This window comes from Ambystoma mexicanum, chromosome 5q (assembly GCF_040938575.1).
Source record: "Ambystoma mexicanum isolate Mex_15411 chromosome 5q, UKY_AmexF1_1, whole genome shotgun sequence".
NCBI lineage: Eukaryota > Metazoa > Chordata > Amphibia > Caudata > Ambystomatidae > Ambystoma > Ambystoma mexicanum.
Genome location: NC_090933.1, coordinates 499,472,207 through 499,496,298, shown reverse-complemented (window position 1 = coordinate 499,496,298; position 24,092 = coordinate 499,472,207). Strand labels below are relative to the sequence as shown.

Sequence of the window (24,092 nt, the reverse complement as noted above, 5' to 3'; positions counted from 1 at the left end):
CAATACTTTTTTCGTGTGTTTTTAATGGAATAAGGCTTTGTGCAATTTATTCTTCCCTGAAAAGGAAATTACACATATGTCTGTAATTGGAAATAAGTATTTCCAGAACCTGGAGGTGAGCTAGGAGGTGTGCAGGTGAGTGGGCAGGGGGGGGGGGCTGAAGCATCGCAGTGGAAGACTGCCTGTGGCATCGCCAGGACAGGGTGAAGGCTGGGCAGAGGGCTGGCATGAAATGCAGACAGCTTCTTGCAGATTCCACTTGCGTTCTCTGCCTTTGGATTGGCCAGCTGTCTCCTGCAGGTGCAAATATATAATGCAATCATAATCGTAGAGCAAAGCACGCTCTCCAGGCTTACTACAGTGTATGGTATTGCAGTATGTGTACAAACTGTATGAAACTTTACTCTTCAGTATTAAGCATCTTCCTCAACAATTTGAAAAATAGTTGACAAAATGAGCATTAGATTCAGTAACCTAAGCTTTATGAAAAACATGGAAGGACAAGGCAGTGTTTTATATTAGCAATACTGTAATTATGGTATTTGCCAAACAGAACATAGTTAGCGTTATAAAAGTATCATCCCAAATTGCAATTATTCGAAAAAGAACTTTTCTTGGCCAGCACTCCCACACAAATGTTTGGCACTTAAGAGTGAAGGAGATGATAATTGCTGCACTCTTTACATTAGCTCATTTAAAATTGCAATGAACAGAAAAAAGAGGGTAGAGAGCCGTGTGGACAAGAGAAGAATGCAGGGTGAGCTGTGCTTTCATTGAACAGGGTCATTTAAAATGTTAGCTGTGCTACACAAGTGTCCATTTAATTAGCAAAACTACAGAGTTGCATAGCAAATTGCTATGCGACACTACTTATTTTATGCATTGTGGAGGGTCCCACAGAAGATGCTACTTTATTAGTTAATTAGCATCATGTTTGTTCATTTTATGTTTTGGGGACAGTTTGTTCATAAGGTTCGGCAGCCTTTCTTTGAGTTTTCCTTTGAACTATTACAGTAGTTACCCTCACTGTCGTCCTGCAGTTCGATTCACCGTGTGTAGGCACTAGCTGTTTTGTGAGTACAACAGGAACAATCCAGGAGTCTTATGTGGTTTGAGCCTGGGTCAGGAGAGAACAGGTATGGCCAATTGGGAAATTGGTGAAGAAGTGGACTGTACAGAGTTTTTCAGTGTTCTCTAAGCTATTGTGCTCTGTTATTTATCCCTCACTCCAGAACCTGATCCGAGGTACCTGGATTGCCTACGAAAGAGGCACAGTGTATAAGCTCCCCCCCCCCCCCCCTCACCTCCCCCCCCTCCCCAGAGAAGGAAACACTTCTTACTTTGTTTATATATAGGAAGAGGGTTCCCTTCCAGAGGGGATTGACCAGCATTTTCTTCTGTGACTCCCAGAGGATGAAAGAAGTTGCCATCGCAATCTGTCGGATTGCAAGACCTTTACTATTGTCTTCTCTGAGTCATGGAGGACATATTTGAGGATCTAGCTTTGGCTTTGCAAAAATTGCAAACCGAGGTTGCAGTTTCTTGGCAAGAGAATGCTTTTCTCTTCCAAAAAGTCTTCCCTCCAGAAGAAGGTGGTTTTATGACCTAGTAAAGTTCCCGTGGTAGGGCAGCCATGGGGAGCAATGAATGGGGTACTGGCAGGACCCGCCAATCTACCAAATACTCATTCTAAAACAAGACTGGTATTGACTCTGGCTGCGCTACACGTACCAGGAATTGGGGACCAGCATTCCTGCTAAATATTGTGGGGATCCCTGAGATTTTCGGGCTTCTATGACTCGATGCAAAATCAATTTGTTGAACTGCACGACCGTATATGCTTCTAATCAGGCCAAAGTGGTGTTTATTTTGTTGAATCTGGAAAACACTGCCTTGGCGTGGGCAATGCCTTAAGTGGACACTAATGATCCAATCTTCCTGGATTATGATCTGTTCAGCACCACTTTCCAAACAAGGTGTGATAAGCAATACGCCACACAAACTGTGCGCATTGAGCTTTCGGGTAACAAGGACCTGTTGACATATATTGCCAAATTTCATAATCATGCAGCCCAAACTATGTGGGCTGAAGACGTCCAGCTGACTCTGTTTTGCAGAGGGCTCAGACAAGATCTCAAAGATGTAATGAGCCAGGTAGTCACGCCCCCCACTGACAATATATCGGAGTACTTTTCTCTCGTGGTACCATTAGACAAAAGAATATGAGAAACGAGAGGGGGAAGACGGATGACCCATAAACTAGGAAGTACAAAGGGCCCCGTGACCATAGAAGAAAAAGAGAGAATAAATCAAAATCAGTGTGAAATAAATAATTATGTAAAAATAAGAGTATATACAAAGAGTTACCCTAAAAAGGGAAATGATGCTGCCTGCTAAGAGAAGGCAAACCTTTAACGGGCATCTCATGTACTACTTCCCGCAATGTATATACTCGTATGTCTCGTCCCATTTCCTCTATCCTTGTGGGCCTCCCCCCAACATGGGGATGGTGCCGAAACATTGCCAATGAAAATGTGAGCTTCCCCATTAAATTTAGTATAGCGTGCAGGGCTACAGCCCAGGGCATGGAAATGCCGAAAGGCACTAACCTCTGACACCTCACTGCAGTCCCTTTTTCTGCGTAGATGGTGTCGGACCTGGCAGCTAGGCGCAGTAACCTTGGATTCTGGTACTGGCGTGAGACCCAAGGCTGTTAAGGCTACCAACTCCCAAGCCGAGGGGCTATTCCAGGTGATCCACTGTGGGGCGCTTATCTTCTGCACTGGGTTTCAAGGGGCTTTTGAGCTCTGGTTCCAGGCAGCAGCCTGAGGTGCGGTCCCATACGACTATCAGCTCCCCAGCTGAGGGCTTATGGCTTACGGGAGCCATCGCTGAGGTCTTGACACAGGGGGACGATTCGACTTCCAGCCTTCTGGCTGAGGGCCCTAGGCCTACCAGAGCCATCTCAGAGGTCGGTGCTTCTGCTTCAGGGTCGGGGCACAAACAGTCCCTGGCTATGTCTGACCCTCCACAGGATTCGGGGCCTTTGCGCCCTCCTGCCCTGGGCCCCAAAATGGCGGACAAGCACATGGCGAAGCCTGCACAGCCAGTGGCCATCTTAGATTTTGACACTGGGCCTCAAGCGGCCCCATCACCTTCAGATGGGCGACACGGGGCGGTTCCAGTCCTCTTCCTTCAGGGGCCCCATGGCACAGGTGGGTGGTCCCTACACGGTTACATTTATGCCTCCCTGCTGTTTGGATGCCCCTTGCGCGGCAATTCAGCATGTGAGCATTGGTTTTTCGAGCGCTTCTTCCTACTCGTGCGCTTCCCACAGATGGCGAGATTCCTCAAGGACCTAATCAAGGAAGTGGTCCATGGGTAGTGCCTCCAAAGGCCCCCTCCCTTGGGCCGCCCTCCTGTTCCACTGGAGGTCCTGGTACTGCAGCTTGTGCTGCTCCGGTCCAGGTAACACCCCCACTTCCAATTCTTCAGTCTCCTATGCCCACTCCTCTGCTACCACCAACGCTGACGCCCCCTCCTCACTGGCCTGTCAAAATGCACCTGCCTCCCGGGGCTGATCGCTGGGGAAGGGGGTGGACTTCTCTGAATCCTCCCATGCAGGAACTGGACTGGACTGAACTGGACTCCCCTCTGCCTGGCCAAAAACGTGGTGGTAGCGTCAGCGTCTGTAAAAGTGGTTCATGACTGTCTCCAATGCCTAGCAGAGATTTTGGGGTGCCCCATCCTGAACAGTCCCCCCCCCCCCAAGAGCCAGAAGTGCCGGCCCTTCCTCTACAAAAAGACATAATTTCTTTAGCCAAGAAGGTCTGGCAAAAGCTTTGGGTCAATGCTCAGATGAACATAAAGCTGGACGGCCGCTTTCGGCTGCTGGATGGGAAACTAATCCACCTGGCCTCCCAAACTCAAAGCCTTCCTCTTCGTCTTCTGCGGCGGGGGCAGCCTCCAACTTTTTGTCCACAAGACAAAGCCCTCGAGTCTTTCGGCAGTAGCTGCTACCGCAACGCCTGGCTACACCTGCGCCAGGCCAACATACATGCTATCCGAGCTGCAGCGAACCAGAAGCTGTGGTGGAAGATTGGGGGAGTTCCTGACAGAACTTCTCCTAGGGAGTCATGCCTCCTTCAAAGCGGGTCTAGCCGAGTCCTGCATGATTGCGCAGAATCTCATGGAGTCCTTGGTCCACCATATCGATACGGCCAGCAGAGGCCTTTGCCTGGGAGTTCGGATGAGGTGGAAAGCACGGATGTACACTGACATTTTCCTTGGATGTGCTGGAGAGGATCCTCGACCATCTGTTCGAAGGGATGGGTCTGTTTCACTCGTCCACTGATGACGAACCTGGAAAAAAAGATGACTTCCACCCAGACCGCTAGGTCCTTGGCCATCCTGACGGAGCCAGGGCAAAGGTTATTCCCTCAAACAGGGCAGGTCTGACTTCAAACCCTGCTCCTTCATCGACTTCAAGGGTTTTCGGTACTGTGAAGCGTGGTGGCCAGACAGATACCTCCCCCCCCCCCTCACCTCCAGCAACTACAAAAGGAAGTAGCAGAGCACCTTGTGGGGCTCTTTTCATTCCCCCTCCACTCCTGCACCGGATGGCAAAATGCACTGACGTCTTGGTCAAGGAAGACCGCTCTCCTGTGGGGGGCCGGCTGGCTCTGTTTGTGAAAAGCTTGAAGCGTTTTTTTCACATTTCCTTGGATTCCTTCAGTAGTCTCCATGGGCTTCAGTCGTCTTCTTCCTCCGTCCTCTCCTCCACTGTTGAGTCTCTTGCAAGTATACTGCCGAAAGGAACATATTCAGTTTGCTTAGTACAGATTTCCTTTTAACTGGGGAATGCAAGCCCTGTACATTCCATGTGCCAATCGACATTAAATACTCACCTTGCCCTTTACCTGCAACAGTAGCCAATGTTTCCCCAGATATCGGGCTGTCCACCTCCCACGACCACCATTCTAAACACATGCGGTACAGTGCCATAATGCAAGTGCCCCTCCAACAACAACCACTTATAAACAACACACCCCCCTCTCATCCTCAAACCAACACCATAAACTCTGCTCAGACATGAGAAAACTGCAAACATCTGGAACCCCCTCAGGGAACCCGACTTGGAAAGCAACATTCTTGTTGTCCCTCTTTCAAGGTTGTATGTAAGAGACTCTTCTACTCTTTTCGCCCCACTGATCACAAGTGTCAACCTCATTCTCATAGTATTCTGATACTGTCTTCAGTCAAAATGGACCTGTGCTGTTGAATTCAGGTTTACTTATTTGACTAACATCACAAATCTTCCCCTCTGAAGGCAGACAAAAGCTCAGGAGGGTCTGCCTATGGAGCTTGGCAAGTGCCGCACAACCAGGCAGCGTCCCAGCAGTGTGCAAACATTCCGGTGTGCTGCAGGGTCTACCTGAATGTAATGAAGGGCAAGATGATCTTCTTGATGCTATGCCTCAAGAGCCATGCTGGCAATTGCAGTATATTCAGCAGAAGACTTGGATTTCATTTTGAGTGAATCCTGCTGTGTAATGGGCAGCACACCCAAGCTGTTGTTACTCCTTCACAGACCCAAATAAAATATCCCTTTAATGTCATTTAGATGTGGTGGACGTTGGAAGACCCAATGTTAGCAGGCGGACAGGAAAGTGAAAATAGTCGGACCGTGGACTGAACAGGTGTGAATGGGGAGTTGGAGCAAGCAGGTAAGCTGTGCATTCTGGAGAGAACAGCAGTGCTGAGGAAGTGAGCTTACTAGAGTGTTCAGGAGGCGGAGGAAGAGTACAGATAACCTCAGAAAGACACTGGGTGATGGAGAAGGGATTTAAACAGAAATTCACAGCCGGGAAGGGAGACGGGGTGAAAGATGAGTCAAAACACCTCTAAAAAGAGAATGGAGCAAGACTAAAGGAGGTGGTATGACGTGAAGAGACTTGGAGAAAGGTTCAAAAAGTGACGAGGTGAGGAGAAGGCGGAAATAACACATGGAAGTCCTGAGCATAGAGGAGGTGAGAAACCAGACTCCCACAGACGGGTGAAGAAAAGCTAGGTGGAGAAGCAGAGCAGGCTAGATCATTTTGTGGCATCGAAGGAAGAGGAGACAGGTTATGGGGTGGGGGCGGAAAGAGAAGCAGTCCAGTAAGTTGAGAAGTGGAGTAGAAAGGTAGGTTCTGAGGAGGCAAGCTCCTTTTCAACCTCTCGGAGACAGCCATTTGCTAGGAGAAGTCATTTGCTAGTAGTTAGTTTGCTAGTAGTATGGGGTCCATGTCCAAGCTCCCTATGCCCAGTGAGATCTGGAGGAATTTGACCCAATTTGATCCAAGTGTGGCGAGTTGATTTCTGAAACAAACGAGGATCACATGTGTTCTGCAGGAGGGGGCAGACTACCCAAAGAAAGCTCAACGCCCTGACTAAAGCGTCAGGTATTTGCTGCCGTCTACAGTGACAACAAAAGAAATCCCCAAACCCACAAAAGAGGTGGAGGGGAGACCCTTGTAAGGGAGAAACGTTGATACAATTCGGAAATCTTATCTAAGGATGGGTGAAAATCTTGCCTATCAAAATGGACAAATTATCTCGGGATTCATTGCACCTGGCGCCTGCTCCTATAGCGGAAGTAATACCCCAACCCGTTGCTCCTGCTATTTATCGAGCACCATTAATGGGGCTTTGGATTCAAATAACAGCTATGATTTATTTCAGACGCATGAGCAACAAAGACTTGCTAAGCGTAAACGAGAGCGTGAGGCGAAGAACTGAACCAAAAGGCCTGAGGCTTTGACGGACCCTTTAAATTCTACAGTAATTTCTGAGACGGGTAAAGAATCCACAAAATCATGGAAAAAGGAAAACAGCTGAAAGAAGAAGACTATTAAATCCACGGGAACCCTCACTAGTTGGCTGATTAAGGACAAGGTAGTCAAGGATGCGCATGAAGCCAGTTTAGGTGATCATTCCTTGAATGAGATGGAAAGTTTTGAAAAAACACAAGGAAGATAGCTGGGATGAACAACGTTCGGTAAGTTAAGTGCCCATCCTAGTCGCCAATAACAGAGGGAAAGAATAAAAATAAGAAACCTTCTCTGGACTATAGGGTCTTATATTTATTATACGAGCACGCAAAAGCCCATGGGCATCTAGGCACTTGTTACATGGGTGGGTACGTTGCAGAAAACAGGGGGAACATGTAAAAAGGCGCACATTAGTTGAATAGGTGGGTTTTAAGATTTTTTCTCAAGATGTAAGATCTTCATAAAAATCTTTTGAATTCTGGAACTATGTGCACTACCATAAGTTAATGCTATACAGATTTGAGAGAAAATATGTTGTTTCGTTTACAAACACTGTGATTAACTTATGAAGTTTTATCGCTCAATTTTGAAGACTTTCATTAATGTATATTTGAAATATTTTCTAGATATTGTTGGAATTTGCTTTATATCCCCCTGAAGAAGAGATTACTCTCGAAACACGTTGGGCCACAAATGTATCACTTATGTTTTACAAGAAATTTGATTGTGTCAGTTCATCTGATATGTATATAATTATGAAAAATACTTTGATCAAAGTAAATGATGGGAAATTACTCTGAAATAACTACAAAAAACATCATTAAATAACCTGGACTCAAAATACTTTTTTGAGCCATTGATAGTGTGCAGGGGACAGGAGTTCCGACATTGGGATCTTCATTGTTTTTGATTCAAGTGGTCAAATGTGCCCATGTTGAGTGCAGCCCGGAGGGCTTTGTTCTGTATTACTTGTAACGTATACAGGTTTATTTCAGATGTGCCACAGAGTAGTGTTAGAATAGTCAAGTTTTGATCCGATAAGGGCACGTGCTACCTCAAGCCGGTCCTTGGTTGACAAAAAGAACTTCCTGGCATTAAGGAGCCTGGTGGCGTAGCCAGAAGACGAAGGTGATTGACCTGTCGTGACATAGAGGAATTTAGGTACACGCTGAGAGTTTTACAGTGGCAACTGGGATGGTGTGGCTGTTGATGGTGAAGGTTTTGTAGGCATGGCTGAGTTTAGACAGGTGGGCAGTTGTCTTTACTATTGAATGTTTACTTCCTAACCAGCAGATGAAAAGAATCAATCGCTCAGGGTTCCTTAAACTTACCCAACAAATTCCCTCACTCTTTAGTTTTGACTCCAAGCGATTTTGAATTTGTTGAGCCTCTTGAGCAAGGCAACAAGCATAGATTAGCTTGAATTCATTGCTATATGTTGGACGCAGTAGCCCTTATTCCGTCACATTCACACAACCTTTATGAGATAGGTTACGATTTGGATGTCAAATATAATATAGGCCTGACTCCATGCTGTGCCAAATGTAATGCTGTGCCTAAATCGAATAGTAACGAAAGTAACAGTAAGATAGCCACAGTCATAAACGGAAATTAAAATGTAAGACTGGTAATGGCTGATGGGCTTTCTACCGGCAAGACCTAACTTGGACAACTGAATCCTTAAAATAATACAATGAAGTGTATAGGTTCAAATCCTAAGTAGTGCGCTTTGACCTCTGAAATTATATTTCTTGGCAGGCTGCATCACCTGTTCCACAGGGCCCACCCAAAAAGGGCCTTGAACCAATGATACGTGAATTGAATTGGATTTGGGTGGTTCAGCGCTGCCTGATTAAGGTTAGGTGAGCAGTTTACTGGTATACAATTAGTTAAGAGTCCTCCAAATAGGTCATCCAAAAGAGTAATTTATTTTCATAGGGGTCAGCCGACACGTGTTTCGACCTTAGTCGTCCTCAGGGCTGACAGAGAAATACGAGAATCATACATAAATTATAATCCTGGTTTCGTACACATATGTATATGCATTGGATAGTACAGTATTGTGTCCCGTAAAGGATACAAGTATATAGTATAGTTGCATGGAACATATATACACACATTTGTTGCATAGCATATGTATATATAAGCAATGTTTAAAAAAGAAAATGACAAATTAATTCAGTCAATTGGTTACATACCCATGGTCATTTCATCGATGGAGGGTGATGCAGAAATGAGAACAGAACAGAGAAACATTCACAATCATAAATAGATACATTTGATCTCATTAGCATTTGATTGCTCAGTCCTTAGATAGGAGATGCACCTCACTTGCACCCAGCCACTCTGCTTCTATGTTCTGTGTAAGCTTATTATAGAATGAGTGGCTCACTAGGCTGACCATATTATCCCCCATAGGGTGAATATATAATGGATTCTAGTTAATTGCCTGTTGCCCAGTGAAATGTGATACATCTTGCCCCCATAGGTTGATTATATTCTGCGAACTTCTATATGGAGTCAATTCACTCACTGTGATTGCCTGTCCGTCATAGGCGATGCATGCAAGTTTGATAGTAACTCACCCTTGTTGATCCTAAGTCTGTAGGTGATCATAGTGGATTAAGAAGTTGTTTTAGGCTGACAACTCGCCTATATCAATGATCATATAGTGGTCACAGTATAATAGAAAACAGAAAACCAAATAATAAAGGTGGGATTTCATTGCCATTCTAAGAGTTGCACGTGGACGTCGTACCTGCTCTTAGTGCTTGTAACTATTGCATGAAATGGATGATTAGGTTGAATCCTAGTGCTAATGCATCTGCAAAGAGAAATAAGATAGGAATGAGCCAGAGGCTCTCCACAGTATAAGGAGCAGATAGATATACTTTCCTCGGAGGTCCCTTACTGTTAGATGCATTAGATTGCGTGAAGAGTTGATCGCGAATCACCCAAATCCAATTCCATTCACAAATCCTTAAAATATCCTTGTGGAATACTCTGGGCTATCGACATTTCATTACTCAGGATGGTTCAATAAATGAATTAAAAGAAAGTAATATCTTCATTCTTCAGGAGAAGTGGTTAAACCTCTCTAACGTCTGAGTATCAATGTTTACAGAGTATTCCAGGTACTTGCCAAGAAAGGGCCATTGGGTCGACGGTGGCTTAATAACGGGGGTAGAAAATAACTCCAGATCAAAAGAGATTGCTGTCGCAAGTGAATGTAATTGCAATTGAAGCTTTCATGTGTGAAGCACCCCCAAAGCGTTTATTAATTATAAATGTGTATGGTCCTCTGGGATCAAGGCAAACTGAAGTGATCCTGGAACAGATAAGACTTCTCTCAAATTGGCTGATGGGAAAGATGATGACATGATACTGTTGGGTGGGGATCTGAATGCAAAATGCCTAGACAGACGCAGCTGCACCCCATACCTTTATCTGATGGAGGAAAGTAAAACCTTAGATAAAGTCTCAAATAGTGGAGGTTGACTTTGGCTTGAACATTTCCTTGATTGGGAGCCGTTATGCTAAATGGGTGGCCCTCAGGGGACTACCGGGGTGGATATACCTGAAGTTACCACAGGGCCAAGGCATCTTTAAACTACTTTTTTACAAGCAAAGGATTGTTGCGGTATGTTAATTATTTAGAAACATCTCATACAGATTGGAGCATTAATGCCATTTTATCACTCTGCCTCCTACGCCAGAATAGTGCATAAAATCGGTGACCTGGATGTGAATAATGCAGGTAACAGAGTAAATTGGTCACTGCCAAATCTAGCCACATTTTCCCATTTCTTGGTGCATCTAGATTCTAAAGTATTGCTAGATCTAGATACTTTTACGGCAAATGAAATTGAAACTTGGCTCAAAAACTTGACATCTAAATTCTGGTTCTCCCCAGGTGATCTAATCTCGAAGACTAATTCACATAGGGAGGGTCTTTGACTGACAAATAATAGATACAAAGCGAAAGAAGCAGAAGGAAGTAAGAATGGCTAAAACCTACGTAATGGATAGGGACATTTTGGCAAAAGCCATTATAGGGATAAAAAACAAGTACAGGAATTGGGTAAAGCGGTGGGACCTTTCTTGTAAAAATGCCCAATTACAGCAAATGTTTAGAGCGTTTACTATGTGGCAAATACTTGGGGCCGCTAAGAGTTAGGAGGACTGTTTGGTCACCAGCCCAATTAGCGTAGGCTAGACTGTTGGACGAAGTATATCTATGAAACTGAATTTAGAAGAACAGAAAAGTTCCAGCGATAAAACCTTAACCCAGTTTGGGGACTTGAACTAGACTAAGATAGCATACAGGTCATGATCGGAAAGCTTAAAAAAATCTAAAGCCCCGGGCCCAAATGGGTTGGCATACCATGGTCCTTAAAAAGGATCTGTCGATTTGGGCTCAAATATTGGAAATATTGTTCTGTAAGGTTTCCAAACGTCTATCTATTCTTGAATCTTGGCGCAGAGCTCTGCTGATTCCAATCTTTAGGAAAGGGTCCTCCACATTAACATCGAATTATCGATTATTCTCAATGCTTGATGTGACGGTAAACATTTTAACTTCCTTTGTGCCAAAACAACCCCAGCTGTGGGTGGAGTTGAGGCATTTCCTGGATGATTTTTAGACTGGCTTTAGGCTGGGTTCCTCCACAATGCACAATTTGCACCTGATGGATAGTCTAAATGGCCAGGAAAATTGCAAGGGCAGCCCTACTTTATATGCCACATTTATGGACTTTCAGTCTACCGTTGATGAGGTGAACCACAATATTCTATGGCATAAGTTAAGCAATATGGATTGTCCAGTTTACCTAGTACAGATAATGAAACTTTAACATACCAATGCGAAGTGCAAGTTAGGTTAAGCAGTGAGGGCCAGTTCACGGATTAGATTGATAATAATAGAGGGGTTGCCTGTTAGCCCCGCTACTGTTTAATCTCTATAGGGCAGATTTGCATGCCAGACTTCTCTCTGTGTCACATTGCACTCTAAAATCGGAAAAATCATATTGCTTGCCTTATGCACGCGGACGACCTGGTAGTTCTCAACCATGCCTATATGGGTATATCCAGAACTGTTGGTGAACTATGCTTTTACGCGTGAAAAATGACCTAAAGAATCATTTTAATAAAACAGAGGTCATGCAGTTTTCAAACAGGCCAATAAAGAAGGCCTTATTGTCACTAGGTTGTGGCGTGGGGGGCATAGAGTACGTAGATAACATTATGTACTTGGGGATTAAGATTGGCAAAACCACAAGCTATTCTGAAATGTTCCCATCTAAAAGTAGAAAAGCAGTGCAACTAATGGCGCTGTTGAACAATTTTGCAATAGAAATTGCGGACTATAGCTTTGGAGGCATATTGATGCTCTATCTGAAAAGCTTCTGCCAAGCAATTTCACATGGCCTGGGGGCCTTGACGCTAAGGAACTTAAATTGGCTTAATATTCTTGAGGGGAAACACGGGAGGAGAATTTTTAATCTCCCCAGTCTGTGAGCTGCAGCATTAAAAAGGAGAGGGGAACGATATCTGAAAGCCACCCATTCCCCCAAAATGTCCTCTCTTGGCGCATTTGGAAAGACACTTTTGTTCTGAACCCAAAAGTAAGACTACTAACTTCGAGGATCTACATAGATGGCTATTTGCCCTTTATTGGGTGGAGGCATGACGCCGACGGCGGGCATGACAAACCATTTACTCAAGAAAAGCCTTGGGGATAAAATAGGCATCCGGGATTGGAGGCTAAATTATTCTCATTGATCATGCCTAAAGTTATCAGGCAGATTCTGGGGTGATTCTTAAATATAAGAGCCTGCAGCGTTACCCAACTCGGTGCCCTGACCCAGCGGTCAGAAATCTGATTTTACTGCTTCGTATAAATCAGCTTCCGACCCCGGCAGTAATAGGCCCCATGCAGAGATTGTCATTGGACGATAGATTTTGCAACATATGCAAATTAAACCTCGTTCTGGTATTCACAAAACATGTCATGACCGAAAGTAAGTTGGGAAGTTTATACATTTGGAATCTGGAACCATTTGTTAATGATTCTGATTTTATGAAGAGCGAGGGGTTTTGGCATTATTGCCTAAACTCCGGTCTTGAGACCTTGCATACTGCACTTTACCGCATTTGGACTTGTGTTGCCAGACTTTTAAAGTTGGATAATGTTTGAAGTTTAAAATGAGTATTTAAATGTTAGTTTCAGTGGACGTTTTGTTATGTGTTAAGTTATGTTTGTTATGTTAGTGTAGCTTGTAAAGCGCAACGTTCACCCGGAGGTACCTTGACGCTAGAGAAGGGGGAGGATGAAGAGTTAGCGCGGACAGCCAGGGAACTAGAACAGGATGCTTTTGAGTGTTCTCCTAAACTGTAAGCGATTCGACACATTCCTGACTGTCCTTGGCAGATCGTTCCACATTTGAGCGGCATCGACCGAGAAGGCACGACCTCCAATACGAGATCTATGAAACCTCAGGACAACCAGAAGGCCAGCAGCAGCAGAGCAAAGGTGGCAGGCAGGGAGGTAATGGGTGAATTTATATTGAAGGTACTCGGCCCCTGCCCGTGTAATGTCCTGTGCACAATGCACATGGCATTAAACCTAATCCGCTGCATGATGGGGAGCCAGTGAAGGGTGCGCAGCACAGGGGAGATATGGTACCCAAAAGGGGTCCCCGTGGCCACTCGGGCAGATAAGTTCTGAAGACGCTGCAATCGCTGGATGGTGCCTTTGGGCTGAGCCTGATATAATAACCAAGCCTGCTCAGCACCACAGGCGGATGAAGAGTCACAAGTATCAGAGGGAGAACCTTAAGATTTTTAAATGGAAGTGACCCGCTTTACAGACGGCGGACACTTGATCTTTCATTGAAAGTGACGATGAATGAATTACTCCCAAATACCTCACCTTGGACACAGGGATAGGAAGGACACCAAGTAAAGAAGGCCAGAACGAGGAAACCCAGAGAGTAGGATCAGGAGGGGCACCAACTACCAACACCTCAGTCTTGTCCCCATTCAATTTCAACCACTTGTGACTCATCCACTCACCAACGGCAGGTTGGGATTGAATTATATTATGTGAAGGGTTGTCATGCTCATTGATGTTGGACTATTTATGGAACATATGATTTGTATGTGTCTTAATTATATGTGAAAAGCTTAAGTGAGCTAAGCACATTAATAATAAATACAATACAAAGTAACCCTATTGGCAGTAAGTGACTGCCAGGGGGTGAAGCTTACTAAAGTGAGGGCTGTGGTACTCAAGCAAGCTGGAATTGCTCCTCTTTACTTTCTTTTTATGATTCTCCATCCTTTTTCCAAGTTCAGCCAAAGCCCTCTGTTCATTTTGTATTCTCAAATCAACTTCTTTAATGTCCTTTATTGAGTCCCAAGCTGTTTATCTCTGTCATAAGTTCCAACTGATGGGCACTAGTATGTGGCACATTAAATGACGGGAATCAAAAGGTTACTGCCCTTGACCTCATTGGTGCAACCTCCAGGAAGATTAACCCTGGGGGGTGAGATAGGAACACTGTTTTTGCTTAAATCTTCCTACTGGATCTATGTGATCACTGCGCTGCCCGTAATTACGCCAACAAAAATGTCGCTCAATTATGGCGCGGCGCAGTGATCAGATGGATCACTTTTGCCCACATGCCACGCCCCGCAATCCTCCAACACACACGCCCCCCACTGACCTTTACTTGACGCACATCTGTGTGTGCCGCTGACTGCCTTGTACCCCTGCGGCGTCAGTTCCTCCCACTTATGTGGGGCGGTGCTGATGCCGCTGGGTCCTTTCTATTCTTTTTTTCTTTATCCGCCGATTACCGTAATGGTAAGCGGGGTACACCCCCGCAACACCCAAACTCCCGTTACTGTGCCCAAGGAGAGAAGCTGGACACCCCTGAAGCCCCTGCTCTGCTTGGGCCTAGTAATAGGAGTCGGATTAGTGTGTAGGGGGAAAGTCTCAGTAACTGCATGGTTGCAGTTATTTTGGCAAGGTTTTTGGATTTTCCCTTCCTACCTCCTCCAGGATGCCAACTATAAGCCATTGGATCGCTCCATCACTGGGAAGAAACTTTTGTGGATGGAAGCAGGCAAGCAGTTGCAAAGATGTAAGGCTGGTACAAACACTGCAAAGTCCATATGTTTAATATTGAAGCCTGAGCCATGCATTTCTCCATCAACCTACCCCACCCTCCCCAAGTCCGTTTTTGGATAGGCCACCATTGTCATCAAGGTAATTTCTCCATCCATGATGAGAGGAAACAAGGCAATAGATTTCTCAGCTTGGGTTAGAAAAAAAAGAAAGACCGAAAATATTGTGGTGATTAAATTACACCATGGCCCAGGGAAAGTGGCCATTTACTTAAGTGGCAGAAGGTTATTCAGGATACTTGCATACTTTCTACCATCACCTCCGAGTACAGGCTACTCCTCCTTTCTTCAAACCACCCAACCATGTGAATGACATCAAAGCTGGTGATGGAAATGCATGCTTAGTTAGATTTGGCTGCCATAGAATTGGCCATAGGTGAGGCCCACTTTGTTGAGAGGAGCAATCGATTCTATTCACGCTTGTTTGTAGTGGAGGAAAAAAAGGTTTGCATATCGTCTATAAAACCCTCCAGTTCACTGGATGCATCCAAAATTATCACTTCAAAAGGGTGACAATGCAGCAGGTTGTTGAGTCCCTACAACAGGACGATTGACTGTTGTCTGTCTTGTATTGGCACATACTTACCTGGCCTCCACACAAAGCATTTCTAGTCTAAAGTTCTTCTGTTTGGGCTTTGCAAGTCCCCACAGATTTTTGCTCCAGTCTCTATCAGGTGTCTTTTTCCAGTGAACCCACTGCACCTGGAAGCCCATGCAGCTACTGGTGTGGTGCTATACACTGAAGTCCATAGAAATTACTTGTGGCATTTAGAAGGGTATTCTCCCACTGCAGACTTTTTATTACTAAAGGGTGCCAAGTCACATGCTGGCCTGTGTGGATCCACGTGCATGGTTGCACAGGCGATAGGCACGTTGCAATTAGTTGTGTGCTGGGACAAGCTAGACCTATTCATGGAGGTGTCTATCACCATTGAAGTGCTGAAGCACGTTCAATGGTGGGCTGTGGAATCCCACCTGATGGTTGGGGTTCTGTTTTTTCCCTCCTGACCTCAAAAAGAGGTCAGGCGGTATATAACCAATGCTTCCTGACTTTGCTTGTGGTGCAGCCTTGTGTCACCTTCAAGTTTACGACATGCAGTCTCATTAAGGTCGGTCATCTCATACACACTTTCTCATCCCCAAGGTGATAGGTTTAGCCAGGGTGTCATTTCACTTTGAGGAAAGGGGGTTTTGATCTATCCACACAATATCCAAGCAATATTCTGTGTGAAGAAGTGAAGGGACATTCGCTCCCCTCAGCTGTCTGCTAAAGCTCGAGTTCTGGAAGTAGGCAGTCACTTATGGTATGGTGTTGTCAGTCATTCACCTGCTGGGTATGGACAATTGTAGAGCAGACTTGTTAACCGATTACAGTAACACCCCAAGAATGAGAGATATGTAGGCAAGACGTATACTTCACTTTCAAAAGATGGGATCATTCACACTTCAATATTTTTGTGACAAAGCAGAACTCAAAATTTATCATGGAGGGACCAGGGTCCTTTTTTGCTCTGATCTGCTTGTGAATATCGGCTTACATCTTGCCTCCCCTTCATAGACATGCTTTAATGGAAATTGAAGAAAAGCCTGGGATATTGGTTATTTACACCAGTAGCCAACAGACTGAGCCAAGTCTACTACTCATACATTTTCTATCAGCTATATATCACACATGCCACAAGAACACACCAACTCTTGAAGACAGTTCAATGGTTTTTGTTTTCACAATAGAAAAGGGGCTTGCTAAGGTCCCTCTCTCTTTCTCTCTAGTCTAGTGTGTGCCATTCCCTTCCAGCCGTACTGCAACCTCAGGGTGGTCACTAGAGATCGGTAACCCCTACTACCTGAAAACTGTCTAAATAGTTCTGATAGCTAATATCTTCTCTCTCCGACCCTATGAGAACAATGTAGGTGGTCTCGGATCTAGGCTCCCAAATGTGTTTTGATGTAGGATTGATTGCTTCCAGACACTCCGGTCACAATTGGTTCTTTAATTCTGTGCCCTTGTGATCCTCTCCCTAGAACTTTTTCCTCCGTTCCTCCTCCTCCTTTCCTCGCACCACTCCGACTGTATCTCCTTCCCACTTCCTATTCTCTCCCACTGATGTTTCCCTCTGCTTCATGCTTCCACCCTCTGATCTTACTCACCACACTACTACCACCACCTCGTTTCACTCTTCCAATCACTTCATTCATTCTCTAAATCCCTCTATTGTTGCCACTCTTGCACCTTGATTGCACATTCAAATCAAAGTACCACTTGCTATCACTAGCCAATACCTCATGCACACTCCTTTCTGGAATTCTCTGCTATGCTATTCTACACTGTCCTTCCTCCACTTGGTCCGTTGATCTCCTTTCTCTTTCTTTGACCTCACCCACACCTTCCTGTTTCCTGTACCACCTTTTATTCTCTCCATTGGCTCTCTTCCTCACCTGGTTCTCCAGGCCAGCCACTGCCTTTCTTTTCCCCAGTGGAGGTGTTGTAGGTGAGCAATATTACAAAAGGGTTCTTAAGCTCTACCCTTTCTTGTACATGCTTACAAGGGGGGCCCACAACAGCGAGAATCAATTACAATGTCCCAATTTCTATGATGGTTTCACGGCATGTTGGAGTTGGCGGTTGGACCGGGGAACCACCCTTTGGCCCAGGCACTGGCTGGGATACTGTCCATCTGAGTTTGACTTTGTGTGCTGAGGTCGCTTTTATGAGTGGAGCGCTCCGCATCCTCGCTGCTGCCTGATCCACTTTCCTTGCCCTGCCTAATGACAAGTAGGTTGTCTGCTACTTGCTCTCAGGTCCAACAGCCCTCCGTCTCTTTCCCAGGCTGGCTGCTCGCTCCACCACAGCTCTGCATGCTGGATCTTGAATTCCCACACAGACAGGCCAGCATTGTGGAGTATAGACATGGGACCACAGTATAGGCAAGCAGAAGTGGTACTCTATTCAAACAGTGAAGCACAAGTAGCCAACACCCACAACCCATCCCCTGGAGCAGACACCAAACAGGAGTAGGTTTAGCAATAGGACTTAGAGGGGGCTACATTGGTGCAGCAGTTGCAGCCAGCATGGACATATTATCTTTAAGTGAGACGTTTTGAGACTTTCTTTTTTACTGGCATTTGGGTCAAAACCAACATGATTAATGTTCTTACATGGGAAGGAAGGTACATGTGTGCAACCAGCAAGGGCATGGCATTTTTGCTAACCTTTTTGGCAATGCAAACATTAGTATGTTCTTATAGGACTACTGGCATATATTTGTGCATCCGGGAACATGTTCTTTTACACTGGTTTTAAAAAGGAATCCAGAAATAAATTAGAAAATGCTCCTCTACACTGTTGGTGACTTGGCATCTAATATATTTAATGCGTTAACCTACAAAACTGACTGTACACTTTTTCACCATTTTTCACAGATAATGTACTATAAAATGCGCTAAACAATGGATTGCTTTCTCACAGATTCCTCATCTTAATAGATAGCTATCCAGTGATGGCAGGGGGGTGGGGTGTGGGGGGGGGTGGCGTAGTACCGCTCGATGGCGATGACTCCCTCGTATACGGCTGCACCATTCCTCGATCGGATGTGACATTGGGTGTCATATGCAAGGATGTACTAAGCCCCACACCTCGGTTCCTTTTTTCTGTGTGCTCAGCACACTATTCGGAGCACACTTGATTCTAGTATTTTATACTGCGTCAGTATGTGGGAGCAAAATCCGTCTATGTTTAAACACTGCAAGGACTGCAACTCCACCAGGCCCACCAAACCCATGGTTGGTTCAAGCTCCCTGGCTACACTGTCGCTCACACATATCGATGGGAAATGTTTATTCTCCAGCTGCTGCTGATCGAAGGAAACCAAGAAACTCATTGCCAGGTATTTTCGACCATTATGAATGATTTAGTGATCAGTCCTTTATCCTATACCTTGGGTCAGGGCACATGAAAATAAAAGATCTTCTCGTAGAGGTGAGCTCTGGCCACTTCCGATACTATGGTGTGGTAATTGCTGCATATATGTATACATTAAATAAAGTGTAGAATGTGTATATCCTAATTTCAGAGTAATCTTGAGAACTTGTTGCGGTTTTTTTTTTAACATCTTTTTATTGAGGTAGTGGCAGGTTCACAATTCGTTCCAACATCATAACAAGAAAAAAATTATACAGTGGCACTTTACATTTTCACAAGTGATACATATTTACATGGGGTCTTCATTGTCCGACGGCAGTTCACATAAGTATGTCCTGAACGGGCCCCAGATATCTTTCGGTCGGCTCATTCTCGGCTGAGTCAGTGCATATTGTTCCTCGTTCTCATTCACATTCGTCAATTCTCGTAAAAAGGTGTTCATGCTCGGAGGCGTGGGGCTTTTCCAAGCCTGGAGGATGCATTTTTTAGCGACTGCGCAAGAAACATTAAAGAGTCTTCTAGTTCTCTCCGAGCACTTCCCAATATCACCAAACAGGTATTTTTGTGGAGACCGGTATGGGGATAGTTGTATTACTTCCCCCAGTAACTCAGCCACCCCCCCCCCAGAACCGCTGCAGCTCAGGGCAGTCCCAATACATGTGGAAAGACCCTGCTTGTGGGGCGCCGCACTTGGGGCATTCGCTCGAGGAATCTGGGACAAACCTTGCTACTGCGGCCGGTGTATAGTGCAGTCTGTTCAGATTTTTAAATTGTGTCTGGCGCAGCCCTGCATTGAGTGAAACCCTTTTAGTGAGTGTACAATACTTTACCAATTTCTCATTAGGAATGGCTACCTGCAAATCTGTTTCCCATTTTGTTTTCACATTATTGATCGTGGGGGTGTGGGCCTGCACCGATGCATATAATTTGGAGACTCCAAGACCCCCCTGGGTTGTGATCAATTGTAAACAAGGGTGTGAGAGTGGCTCATCAGGAAATAGGGGCCATCTAGCCTGGAATGCTGATCTCATTCAGTAATATTGGAGTGTTCGAAGCGGTCCTCTCCCCAGTGCCCTTAAAATATCTGTTAAGTTAACAAATTTCCCCTCTAAGAACATGTCCCCTACCACCATTTCCCTATTGGGGTCCCATGCTTCCTGCATGTCCGTGTCGAATGTGGGAGGAATGCCGGGAAAGTTCCACAAGGGAATCTGTGGGTTATAGGGCCTTTCAATTTTAAGTCTCTGGCATATTGCCCCCCAAGCCCGGACAGTGCAGCTCACCGGGTCGTATTCACCCACGTCTCTATGTCGTGGGGCGAAGATAATTGATCTCACGTCCGAGGGTGCAACTGTGTGTGTCTCCACCCATGCATGCGGTGCTTCTTCTGCCGTCTCATACCAATATCATGCGAACTGCACCTGGGCAACTAAATAATAAAGTTCAAAGTCTGGGGCTGCTATGCCTCCGGTACTGTATGGTTCCATCATTTTCTCCCATCCTAGCAGTCTTCCCGTTCCATAGAAATGTGGTCACCATTGATCGCAGCCTGGAGAGGAATTCCCTGCCTGGCCATATCGGGATATTCACAAACAGATACAGTAGTTTAGGAAGGACGGTCATTTTCAGCACTGCTATCCTGCCATGCAGTGAGATAGGGAGGTGCCTCCATATTGCAAGCTTCGCATTAATTGACTGTAGCGCCCCTTCATGGTTATCGGTAAATAGAGATTGTCTGCTCCTGGAGACCAGAACGCCCAGATATCTAATATATCTCTCCGTTCATTTAAGGCCCTCTGTCCTTTCCGGGCATTTAGTACAAGGGGTGAGTGGGAAGATTTCCGACTTAGAACTATTCACAGTGTAACCAGAATAATCCGCAAATTTGTGTATATCTGCCATTATAGGCGCCAGGTTTTTGTCGGGTTCACGGATATATAACACTGCGTCGTCCGCATAAAGCGAAATCAGCTGATTGGAGCCCTTCATGACTATGCCTTTATCTTTATGGCGCAATCTGACTGCAGCAGCCATGGGCTCTATTGTAAGAGCAAATAAGATTGGCGACAACGGGCATCCCTGTCTTGTGCCCCTTCCAGTTCGAACATGTCGGACATGGTTCTGTTAGTGTATACTCTCGCCCCTGGCTTTGTGTAGAGTAGGCGGACATATCTGATAAAATTGGGTCCCACCCCGAACGCTTCCAGCACCGAGAAGAGGTACTCCCATGAGACTGAATCAAATGCTTTCTCGGCGTCGAGGGACACCTTTTGGGAATAAACCCATTTTGGTCCGGATGGACCAGTGCTGGAACCATGGGTAGCATACGATTGGTGATGACCTCCGCGAAAATTCTTGCGTCTGTATTTATGAGTGAGAGAGGACATATCCTAGGGTGGGCGTCTGGGCTTGAGAAGCACTGTAACAATAGCTTCCCTCATCGTAGGGGGCAATTTGTGCTGTTCGAGGGCTTCCTCCCAGGTTCTGAGTAGAATAGGGACCAGCTCCTCGTGGAACTTCTTATAAAATTCGCCCCCAGTCCATCAGAACCCGGAGCTTTACCCGACGTGAGATCCTTGATGGCTTCAGTGATCTCTTCTATTGTGACAGGTAGTTCCAAAGCCAATCTATCTTCGTCTGGGAGCGTCGGGAGACCCAGTGAGGCCAGGTATTCTTGTCTCAGTGGGGGTTTTCTGGTCTCTATTCGTGTAGTGTTTTGTAATATTCAACAAATTCATTGTTAATACCTTTATCGCTTGTGACCATTACAGTTGGAGCTGTTTGAATAGCGGCTATTGGGGCGTTATTTGTTTCATTTCGAAGCAGGTTGGCCAGCATTTTCCCTGTCTTATTCCTCTCACCATAGCGACGTGGCCGCAATGTATTGTACCTCCCTCGTGGCTAAATTGTCAAAGGTCCTAAGAAGTCTATGAATTCCAGCAAGGGTGTCCCTATCATGGGTGCGGCTGTATATCTCCTCCAACTCTTCAGTTCCTGTTCCACCACTTCAAGGTCCCGTCTCACCCCCTTCAAGAGTCGATTTGTTGATTTGGACATAAGGATCCCTCTAAACCAAACCTTAAAGGTTTCTCAAACCGTGGATATCCGGTCTACCGTCCCCAGATTGTCTACAAAGAAGTTGGTTATCTCTTCATGTAGTGACTCGGCCACGTTTGCATCTCCCAACAGTCTCCCGGCATTCTCCACCTTCTGGCCTGTCTGGGAACATCTTGGAAAACGAGGCTCAATAAGACCAGAGAGTGATCGGACAGCGTGCGGGGAAGGATCATGCAGTGTCGCAGCGTATTCGAGATGCCAGAGGATATGAACCAGTAGTCTATACGCGATTCACTGTCATGCACTGTTGAGTAATATGTATATTGTCTATCATCTGGGTGCAGCACCCGCCAAGCGTCTATCAGTGACAACTGTGGGAGGAGTTGGTTCAGGGTTATCGCTGTTTTCGTGGGAGCCCTTACTACACTGGTTGACCTATCCAACCTGGGGTTGAGTGCAACATTAAAATCGCCGCCCCATATAATGATTGCTGCGTCGTGTTTGTTGAGAGTGTCGAACATTTTCAGATAGAAATCCGGGCCATCTATGTTAGGGCCGCAGGTATTAAATAGGGTTACTCGTCTGCCGGCCATTTCCCCCCACACCAACACATATCTTCCCATTGGATCGGCCTCGTACCCCTCAGTGCGGAATCCCAGCGCAGGATGTATGAGTGGTATGACCCCCCTGGATTGTGAAGAATATTCTGTATAATAACGTAGCTTGCCCCATTTAGCCATTATGTTACGGTTAACCGCACCCTGGACGTGTGTCTCCTGGAGCATTAGGATTTGAGGATCGTGTCTGGTGACATAATTTCCCACCTTTCTGGCATTCATCGGGTTGTTTAGCCCTCGGACATTCCAAGACAATAAAGTTATCTTCACCCCGTCACCCATTTCCCCATATATAGAATCCGTGCCGTGCCATTGCTTCCACCATGTCTTGTGTTTTTCTGCTGTGTCCTCATCGTGCACCCGCCAGACCTGATTTCAACCAACCTGGAACTGAAATTAAACCAATCTAAATCCCAGGTCCCAAACATGCCCTGGCAGCAATAACAGTCTGTAACTTCCAGACTTCCCCAACCCCACTCTCCACCCACATCATCCACCCCAACTTGACGATGTACCCTTAAACTTTTTTGGAACTTTCCTGTGGGTGCCACGTTGTCGTCACGAGGCCACCAGAGCGGGCTCACAACCCGCTCGAAGGTTACTCAGAGCCCCCCAGTGGGAGCAGAATCCCTTTAAACATCGACAAAGCAGCTGCATAGGATAAGTGTGCAACCAAGTTCAATCAACAGCACCCCGGTCTCCCCCTCCCGGAGGTGATCTTCCGTTCTGGTCCGGTCCACGGCTTCTAGGTGGTAGGGGTTTATTTGCTTCCACATACGCCAGAGCGGCGGACGGAGTCTCAAAGTGTGCTCTTCCTCCATACTGGATTCGCATTTTAGCCGGGAATATCAGCGCATACGGGACCTGACGCGCCCTCAGTAGCCGTTTGACCGGCTCATATGATCTCCTGCTGGCCTGTACTCCCGCAGCAAAGTCCGGATAGACATGTATGCGGTTCTCCTCATATTGTAGCGTCCCAATTTCTCTGGCCTTCCTAAGTATTGCATCTCTGTCCCTGTAATTCAACAGTCTGGCGATGATAGTACGCGGCAGGGCTCCAGGCTTCGGCGCGGGGGCCAGAGTGCGATGTGCTCGCTCAACCAGGAATTGCCTTGAAAAGGATTCTGTTCCAAAAAGAGTCTTAAGTAGGTGTTCCACTTGCTGTTCCATAGCGCCTTTCCTGAACTTTTCAGAAACCCCCACAATCCGAATATTGTTCCTTCGGGATCTGGATTCTAGGTCTTCGCACTTACTTTGCAGTGCGGTCATGCCCGCCTTAAGCTGCGCTATGTCGCGATTGTGTCGCGCAATAGTGTCTTCGCTTGTACCAATTCTGTCTTCAACCTCGGTGATTCTAAGGCTCTCTTTGTCAACTCTGGTTTTCAGTGCTCCTATAGTGTTGACAATGTCATCTAGTTTGACATTCAGGGATAGGAAGTCATTCTGCACTATCGTGGTAAGGTGATCAACCCTGTCGCCACCCCCCACGCCGGGCTC

At 45.8% G+C, this 24,092-nt stretch overlaps 1 protein-coding gene across 4 annotated transcripts in view; it reads left to right on the top strand.

Annotated features, from left to right (window-relative positions):
* The window catches only part of TRAPPC8 (trafficking protein particle complex subunit 8), a 2,435,788-nt gene that overhangs the window by 1,139,516 nt on the left and 1,272,180 nt on the right, over positions 1-24,092 (top strand). The window lies entirely within an intron of this gene.